The sequence below is a fragment of the Ailuropoda melanoleuca genome, chromosome 4 (assembly GCF_002007445.2).
Source record: "Ailuropoda melanoleuca isolate Jingjing chromosome 4, ASM200744v2, whole genome shotgun sequence".
Classification (NCBI taxonomy): domain Eukaryota; kingdom Metazoa; phylum Chordata; class Mammalia; order Carnivora; family Ursidae; genus Ailuropoda; species Ailuropoda melanoleuca.
The window spans coordinates 69,554,514-69,564,289 of NC_048221.1; the positions used below are offsets into that span (position 1 = coordinate 69,554,514).

The 9,776-nt window shown below is 52.8% G+C and overlaps 1 long non-coding RNA gene across 1 annotated transcript; it reads right to left on the minus strand.

Moving 5' to 3' along the window:
- Positions 1 to 2,890: 2,890 nt before the first annotated feature.
- Positions 2,891 to 7,993, minus strand: LOC117801952. The gene is made up of 3 exons (XR_004624847.1): positions 7,888 to 7,993; positions 6,200 to 6,316; positions 2,891 to 6,023 (listed from the first exon to the last, which is right to left on the minus strand). It is a non-coding gene; the product is annotated as an uncharacterized LOC117801952 (long non-coding RNA).
- Positions 7,994 to 9,776: the final 1,783 nt, after the last annotated feature.

Sequence of the window (9,776 nt, forward strand, 5' to 3'; positions counted from 1 at the left end):
GTGTCCTGCATGATGCCTGTGGCCCAGTGGGAGATCCCTCATCTAACGGGGATGCTGCTAGCTCTGTGACCTCAGTCTCTACACTGTCCCTTGTTCACTCTGTTCCATGCATACCGGCTTCTGACGTCTACTTAGACATACCAGTATTGCTTCTGCCTCAGGACCTTTGTACTTGCTGTTCCCCCGGCCCTGAAGAGTTTCCTCCAGATAACCCATAGGGCTTATTCCTTCTGTTCATTCAGGCCTTTGCTTAAGTATCAACCCAGAGAGACCTTTGTGGATTACCCTACATCAAGGTTGCCCACCCCTCTGTGTCACTTTCTATCCGCTTGACCCTGCTTTGTTTTCTTCTCAGCTCTTGACCCACTGGACATGATTTTTTGGGTTTATTACCTGTGTCCCCCACCAGCATGCTGTTTCTTGAGGGCAGGAGCTTTGCCTCTTGGGTTAACGCTATTTTCTCAGTGACTGGTACATGATTGATGCTCAATAAATATTTGTTGAAAATGACTCCAGCAGGAGCCCAGCCTTCTCGCAGGGCCTCCGCCTCCAGTTGCGTTGGGCTGCTTTCCCACAGGACGCGCCCCTCTGTGGTTTGGCAACACCAGCTGGTGGAGAGAGACTTAGAGCCATGTCTCCGAGTCCCCGGTCCCGTCCTATCTCTCACATCCTGCTGGCTTCTAGGCCTCAGACGCCCTGTCTAAAAAGAGGGTGGGTGACCCCTACCCTGTATCCTCCCCAGGAGGCCACGACAATGGGCTGGAAGGAAATCGGGCTCCCTCTGCTTGGCTTGCCAGAGCTCCCCCTGGATTCAGGGTGTTTCTGAGAAGCTGAGGGAAGTCGCAGTGTGGCAGCAGCCTGGGCCCAGCCAGGGAGCACCAAGGACTGCTGGCTTCAGCCTCTGCCCCGGGCTCCAAAGACAGTCCCACAGGGTGGATGGAGGGGGTGCACCTGGCCCCCTGGAACCTTCTGTGGGTCTCAGAACATGCGGCGAACATAGTAAAGTGCTTCTTTGGAGTTTTTTTTTTTACTACTTTTGTTCAAATTCATACAATTTAACAAGTATGTATTGATTGGAGACACCAAGAACCTTGTAGACATTCACATCCTCGACTTGGCAATTCTATTTCTAGAAATGTATCCTAAAGAATTAATCAGAGATGTATGCAAAGATATATGTGCAATGATGTTATTAAATTATTCTTTATAATGGAAATAGCTTCAATGTCAATAGCAAATGTAAGAATCAGTGTGCCATGCAATGGATAGCATGCAGCCATTTAAAATTTATTTTCAAAGACTATTTTAATGATCCAGGAAAATTCTTATGATGCAATTTAAATGGAAAAAATCAGAATTTTATATACTTATGTGTGTGTGTAAATGACTTTATATCCATATATAAAATCAGAATTTATGTGTGTATATTTGTATACATACACACATACTCGCACAATATTTTCTTGATTTTATTGAAATGTGTATATGTGCCAATAATGTTTACCTCCATTCAGTGTGATGATTGTGGAATATTTTCATTTTTTTAGATTTTTAAATAGTTTTTACGATGAATCTGTATTCATATTAGAATTTCAAATGCTAATCTTTTTTTTTTTAATAGGCTCCACACCCAGTGTGGAGCCCAACACGGGGCTTGAACTCATAACCTTGAGATTAAGACCTGAGCTGAGATCAAGAGGGGATGCTCAACCGACTGAGCCACCCATTTTTTAATGGGAGAGAATAATTCCCTGATTCCCCATCCTGCCCTCATTTGGGGCAGAACATGGGTGGAATGATGTTAAGAAAAGCTTGGGCATACTGAGTAAATTCATTTCCTTTTCAAGTCTGGAAGCTTCTTAGGCCCTGAACCCTTTTATGTGTGTAAGGCGTTAAGTCCTCTGAAATGAGTGCTGTGGCTTGGTGGAGCGTTGGGGTGTTTTATTAGGAGCCTGGACCGAGGACGAGTTTCCTCTCCCTCTGTGTCATGGTGGCTCCCCCCTGAGACGGGGAGTCATTCTCAAGATTACTGTCTGAGGAAAGTTGGGTCTTTCAAAATGGAAAGTGGACCTGGGAAGAAGACACTGAGATTAAGATGGGGCAGAGGACTCAGAGAATGGGGACTCTGTTTCCTCACGGACCCCCCAGAAGATAAGCAAGACCTGGGAGCCTTTGGAGGGGGCCTGGCTGAGGTGGGACTGCACATCCTTGCTTGGGGAAGCCTGGTGGCGTCACAGTTCTTCCAGGCACTGTGTTTCTGTTCCTGTTGTCTTTCCTCTGGGTTCAGTAACACCATCTGGTACATCTTCCCAGGTTTCTTAGCTGTGCTCCTCTAAAAGAAGCCAAAGCCTGGGTTTCTAGTTGTGCTTGGTCCAGAGAATTAAAAGGACAGGGGCAACCATGCGGAGGTAGTGAGAATGAAGAAATTGACCCAAAGGTGGGGGGGAGATGAGAGTTAAGGCTATTTGATCCAGCTGTCTCTTCTGCCTAGAAATTCTCCTTCCTGACTACATCTTGAAGGGTCTGATTTATGAAATAATAGCAATAATAATTTTCAATATTTCTGTCATTTGTGTATAAATGAGTGCATGACTCTTCTAGAAAAAGTTAAAATTTCAGATAAACAAAAGGTTATTTTATATATTTATTAGCTTTTTATTTTTCTGCTTACTATGCTATAAACTTATTTCTACATCCTGGAGTGTTAAGTATCTTTTTTTTTTTAAAGATTTATTTATTTATCTGAGAGAGAGAGCGCATGGGGTTGGGAGTGGGGGAAGGGATGGGCAGAGGGAGAGGGAGAGAGAGAATCCCAAGCTGACTCTGAGCTGAGCACGGAGCCTGACAAGGGGGCTCAATCCCAGAACCCTGAGATCATGACCCGAGCCAAAATCAAGAGTCGGACACTCAACTGCCTCAGCCACCCAGGCACCCTTTAAGCATCATCTTTTAAAGACTGCATTGTATTTTATTTTCTGGATGGTTCCGAATTCATTTAACCAGTCCCCTCTTGTTGAACGTTTAGGTTGCTTCCAGTTTTTCAGGCTTATAAAGGAACACAGCAAAGTACAACCCTGTGACTAAATCTTTACACACCCTTGTGTATTACCCCAGAATGAGCCTCAGAAATAGGGTGCTAGCTTTGGTTTCCATCCCTGCGCAAGCCCTGGGAAGGCAGGGTTCTTCCGAAGGTCTCAGAGCTGAGCCCTGCACACAGAGCTCCAGGGCCTGCTGGCCCCCGTGTCTGCATGTCCCACGTGCTCCAAACCAACCACCTCTCCCCTCCCCACCCTACCCCCAGGCTTGGGGCTCACCCCAGAGGATGAATTACACCTCCCTGCCGGACATGAGGCCATTTGTCTTGTGCTCTGGAATCCTGAAGAGATAAAATCTGGACAGACCACATTTATTTATTCGGTGTAGTTCTGGACAGGTGAGCCCTACCCTTGGGGATCACCTCCAGATCGGGGTTAAGAGTTTACAGGGGGAAGGAGCAGGTCACAGGTTACAGACCAGCTCCAGGGTACAACCCCCACCATCACCACCCAAGAGATTCCATTCCCTACCTCGGGCCCACCCTAACCCCAGCTCCCACCTCCCACCTCCCAAATGCCCCCTGGAGACCGCTCAAAGATCCATGATCTCTTGTGTTCGGACAACCAGAGCACTCCTCCTAATCCCACCACCCCCCTGAACTGTATGACCCATCTCTGACACTCCTTGAGTATGCTGTCTCTCCAGATGTCTCACAGAACATTCATTCTCTATGCCAGGACTCCCAGCCCCCGGCCCCCATCAGACCACCAGGGGAGCTCGGTAAATATTCCGAGACACAGGTTCTGCAGGGCTGGAGAGGTGCCCGGGAACCTCTCTTCTCACAAACACTGGTCCTCCTGACTCTTCCCACAGCTCTGTCTTCTCGTCCCTCATCTCTGCTGATGTGGGGCGACAGGGCGTTTGGCCCCTGGGTCATGCAGGCCCACGGCATGCGAAGCAACAAGAAACAGATGGCTTCGAGGCTGCTTTCTCAGGTAACCTAAGTTCAGGAGGCTTGGCAGCCAAACTGGCCTCTCCTAGCAGGGACTTGGCAGGGCCAACCTGATCAGCCGCACAAAGCCACCCTCACAGCCTCTCCGGCCCTGAGTCCCCAGGCGCTTGCTCGCCGGGATGCGCGGGCACGCCTCTGGCCAGCCAGGCCTGCAGGGCTTCATGGCCGGAGCATCAAAGCATATAGTCCTGGGCTCCTGCGGATGCTTCCTCCAGAAGGCGCTGGCTGCAACAGTGCACCAGGTCTGAGGAGAAAGGGCCTCTGTGGGCCAAAGGCAGGTCTGTGTAGACAGAAGCCCACTCACGCCACTGCCATCCCGGGCCCCGGTCTCCTGTGCCAGCCCAGGGCACTCGGGAGGGTCAGACCCTTTCCCCACTGCCGCCTCTCCCCCAGACCCAAGGCAGGAAGGTGAGCTGCCCTGTTTCTGCACCAGGGCCTCGTGGGAACCTCTAGGCCTGTAGTGGGGGTGTGATGACCCAGAGGTCCTTGTGGGCAGGGACCCCACAGAGGCCCTGCTCAGTTTCAGCCATTTCCAGTTCCTGGACTTCCATAAGAAAACCAGTCTGTCGAATGTACAACGAAATGCATTCTCTGTCTTGGTCTGTGGTAACTCCACCCCTTCCGTCGCTCAGACCAAAACCTTGGCGTGGTGTCTGCGTCTTTTCTCTTAGACCCCATGTCCCATCCCTCAGAGGATCCTGTCAGCCGGATTCCAACTGATTCCAGAACCCAACCACTGCTTACCACAGGGGCCTGACAGGACCAGGTGGTGACAGGGACAGGGCTGGTCCAGGGTCAAGCTACGTCATGGGCCCTCATATGTGTCCAGCACCCTTCTGTCCAGATTTGATCGCATCATGACTTTTCTTACCAAGAAAAGCAGTTCCTCGTCATATGCAAAATGAGATCCCTTTTGTGTGTCTTCAGCATGGTATCACAAATCCCCCAAATTCTGCTTCAGACCTCGCGTCTTAATTTGGGGTTGCGAAGTCTACCATCCCCCCAGGGGCTCCTCTTCAGTATGGGGACTTGGGGCTGGGAGCCAGGGCAAGACACTCAAAAGTGTAGGGGCCCCTCTGGGATGCCGAGGCCAGGGCCAGTGGAGCCCCAACCCTGCGGCACCCCGCCCTGCTTGGAATCAGCCATGGGATGATCCTGCCGCCACAGGTGTGATGCAGCAGCAGATGGGCACGAATGACGTGCAAAGCTGGGTCCCCTCCCCTGGGGGACACTTCTGCCTTGCTCTGTCAGTGGGAGGGGCTCCTCCTCGGAGCTCGTGTCAGGACCCGTCTTCCTGTGGGACCGCCCGCTCAGTGCTGGTGAGACGGACAGAAACGGGTTTTTTGTGGGGATCTGGGGTGTGGGGGGTGTATGTGTGGGATGACACATGCTGTGCTGCTTCCCTAGGCTCCTCGGGCCTGGAGGTGACCGGAACCAGGCACGGCCTCCCCCTGTCTACTCTCCTATCCAAGCCCCATCTGCATTCAAGGGCAAGGCCTACAGTGGGCCCAGACCTGCTGCTGCGGAGCCTTGCTTTGCAGGCTAAGCCATTGGACCAGGCTCCCTGACTGTGGCCGAGCAGCCCCACCTCAGGGCTTGAAGAAGCCAGGCCGTCTTGCCCAAGTAAGGCCTTGAGCCTGGGAAAGGAGGAGGCACCAAGCCCATGTCACCCAGCAGGTCCACAGCAGAAGCTGAATAGAAGCCAGATGGGCTTCTTCAGCTGAGAAAGGGGTGGGGCCAGGAAGGAAGGAGGAGCAGGGGGCTCCCAGGCCGGGTGCTGGAGCCAGTAATTCTCCGTCACCCCCAAATCAGCCCTGAGGCCGGCCCACGCCCCCTCACATCCAGCCTGGCCTCCTCTGTCTTCCTGAGCCCCCAGGGCCAGCCGGAGGCTTCTCCCCTTCTGCAGCCTTCCATCTATCTTCTGGCTCCTCCCTCAGGCTGGCTGCTTTTGCAGACTCCAGGCAAGGAAGCAAAGCTGGTGGGGAGAAGGGGGTCTGCGCTGGACACAGCCAGACTCCCTTCCAGCCAGTCAGGCTGCCCTCCCCTTGACAGACGGCCTAGAGGCACCCTCCCTCCCTCGCCATCCTTCCCAACTCCCCCATCCCCTCCCCGCCTCAGTGGCCCCCAGCCCTGACTCAGCCCATAAATTACCTGGGGATGGTCGCTGACTCAGCCAGGAAGCCCAGAGCCCGGTTCCTCACCCCCAGGCCTCAACTCCACAGCTGGCTCTCATTCCGGAATGCTTGGTCCCCTCCCCTCAGGAAATTCCTGGAAAATATCAGGCTTCTTCGAGGGGAGATCTCCTCACCACAGCCGCAGCGGGGAAGGGAGGCACTATAGCCTCATCCATCATCCCGCCGCCCTGGCCCTCCTCCCCAGCTGCTGTGCTTGTGTGCGGCTCAGCATGGAGGTGTCAGTCCCCACGAAGTGACAGGCACATGGCCATGGAGGGACCGCAGGGCAAGGAAGAGGGAGGAGAGGCCTGCGTGGGGTGGGGCAGTCAGGGCAGGCTCCTGGGAGCCGGGACCAGTCCTGGGCCAGGAAGGATGGTGAAAACTGATAAGTGGAGAGATGGAAAGCGTGCTCCAGGCTCAGGGAACGGCCTGAGCAAAGGTGAAGCAGGGGCAAGAAGCCTGGTACGTATGCAGGGTTGGAGGGAGTTGGAGAATAATGGGCCTGAAGGGACACTGGTCCCTGTAACATCCCAAGACCTTCCTTGGGCTCCTAGGGGCTGCTCAGACCTGGGGCATGGGGCAGGGTCTCCGCACCATCACGCTCCAGTCAGATGGCAGTGGCCGGGCTCCTGCCCTCCAGGAGCCCAAGCTGAGGCATGTGGCTTTGGCCTCAGGGCGCCGTGGGTCTAAGGGAAAGGCATCGCAGGCCCTCCTTCCTCCCTCCTCCCGGACCCCCCTTGAATACTTTCTTTGGAAAGCCCATTCATTTATGAGGGAAAGCCAAGTCCAGTCCGCAGATAATACGTCTCTTTTTTTGGCTGCTTCCCCTCAGACAATAACAACTTTTTAAAGTACGAAAATTCCTGCCCAACTTCCCCCAAGGAAGGATGGCTGAGTGATGTGGCTGTAGTCATGGTAACCAAGGCACCAAGGAGAGAAACAAAGTATGCTAGCGGACCTAAGGGCTGGGTAGTGGGGGCAGCTGTCCAGAGGCCCCCAGGCCCCAGGGGTGGGAGGCCAAGCCAGGGTGCTGTGCGGAGGGGTCTACTGAGTTTCTAGCATTTATTCACCTTTCCTGGGAATAGCAATTCTACAGGGCAAGGCAGGGAGTCAGGGCGACGCGGGGCTGGAGATGGAAAGGTGGGGAGGGTGCCAGTGGGGCAAACAAGGATCAGAGGGAAAGACCAGAAACGAAGCGTGACACAGAGACGAAAATCCTTGAAAGCAAGTTTGGGTCTCAGGTCCTCGTGGATCTGCAGCCCTGGAGCCGGGCAGGCGGCTTTAATAATAAATGGTGTTCCCCCGGGCGGGCGGGCCTTTACCCCCAGTCTGAACTAGATGCTTCTGCAGCCTCCGAGCCTGGCAAAGTCCCAAGATATTTTACCGACATTCTCAGGTTGCGTGTTGGACCAGCTGAGCCCACTCTAGACCCCCAGAGACAGACCTGCTTTGGTCACTGTTGCCTCACAGTACCTAGTGGGGTGCGCTTCCCCTTGCTGTCTGTTCAAGGTACGAAAGGAAGAGGGAAGGAGCCCCGACGAACCCACCGTGGGACTCGGCCTCTGGAGAGATGATCCAGGGCGCCTGCCCTGCTTTCCAGCCCTGTGCAGGGGCCCGTCCTGTTCCTGGAGCCCGGGGTGGGGCCGCAAAGGCAGGGAGGCTTACCTCTGTGAGCCCCAGCCCTGGGAGGGGGGAGGGCTCTGCCTGCGCCGCCGGGCTGGTAAGGGTGACGGGCATCCTGCCTCATTGTCACTGGCCCAGCCGCACTTCCAGAAATTCTTCCTGCCAGTAAGAAGAGGAAAGAAAAGCCTGGGCAGCCTCTTGGGCTGCCAGGAAGGGGGTGGGCAAGTGGGAACCAGGTTTCCCAGAGCTCTCACGGGCCAAGCTGGGGCTCTGGGGCCTCCTGCCTGGGCCAAAGGGCGGGCTCAGCCCTGGGACAAAAGTGGGCCCCAGCCTGAGGCATTAGAAGAACTGACCAGTGGAACTGGGGCTCACCAATGTCCATGCCCAGCTAGGCTGTGNCTAGAGTCCATAATCCCTCATGGCATTCAATCCAGAGTAACAATTGCCTCACCTCCTATTTCAGTGTCCAGCCCCATAGATCTTGAGGAGGAGACGTAGGAAGAAGCATTATTATTATTATTATTATTATTATTATTATTATTATTATTATCATCATCATCGTCCAGTGCAGCATTTTCCTAGTGTGTTCCGCACAACACCAGGCTACAGGGGTAATTCTTTTTTTTTAAAGATTTTATTTATTTATTTGTCAGAGAGAGAGCACAAGCAGGGTGAGAGGCAGGCAGAGGGAGAGGGAGACTCCCCACTGAGCAGGGAGCCTGAGGCAGGACTCAATCCTAGGACCCCAGGGATCATGACCCAAGCCGCAGGCAGACGCTTAACCGACTAAGCCACCCAGGCGTCCGTACAGGGGTAATTCTTGATACAGCAAGTAGGTTTGGAGAACTCAACATATCAGTTATCCTCTTTAAGACTCCCAGGGCACAGTGTAAATGTTAAATTCTCAAAGGAATCCCGCAGAGACTGAATTCACTTTGGTTAATCCAGTTTCTCAAATGTGTTCAACCACAGAACCACTTTTTCATGGGACACCATGAAGTAGGGTTCCCAGACACACATTTTGGGGGACGCTGCATTAAAGCTTTTGATGGGTGGTTTTCTAACTTTGTTCCAGCCATGGTGCCACAGGGGTGGAATGAGGGAAAGGGGGAAGTGAGCTAACTGGATTCTGGGTCTCCATCCCACCGCGTCCACCCCAATTTAACCAGCAGTTCCTTTATTCTGCTGGAATTGGGTCTTTGCCAACATATTTTTATTTGATGAAAGGTCTCTGCTGCTAAAACTAGATTTGAAAGCCAACATTTTATAGTTCCTCGTGAATATATGAAGGAGAAGAAAAGAAGAGGCAGAATTGGCGGGGAGAGGGCAGAATCTAGAAATAAAGATAGTGACATTAAAATGCTATAGATTAAACAGAACAGGAACACAGTGTGGGAGGAAATCACCCCACATGTAAGTGTCGGGATGCTCTGTCCAGGTATTTCGAATTCCATTTTACAGATGAAGAAACTGAGGCAGGAGGAGTTGAGCTATGGGCCCAGGACTCTAACTAGATCTCTGACTGGGTGTCTTGCCATCCTTCCCCAGGACTGGGGTTAAGAGAAGGGCTCCTGCCCTCAGAAAGCTCCCAGGTTCGTGGAGGGGGCAAAACTTGCCCACCAAAGAATGGTAAATGGAAGCAGCATCAATGCAGACGCTAAGTCACTGTGGTTAGCCCTGTCAGAGGGCAGAAGAGAAGGATTTGGGAAGCAAGGGGCTCAGGAAGCCTCCTCTTTAAGATCTGAAATTGCCCCATGATATGCCCCAGAGCCTGCTATGTGAAAACTCATTTCTGTCTTCAGGTCTAGAGATTTCTTAACCATTGTCTCTCTGATTATTGCCCCTCATTCTTTCCAATCTCTCTTCCTGGCATTCTACTTGGCATACGTTGGACCTTCTCATTCTATCCTCTCTACCTCTCCCTCTTCCCT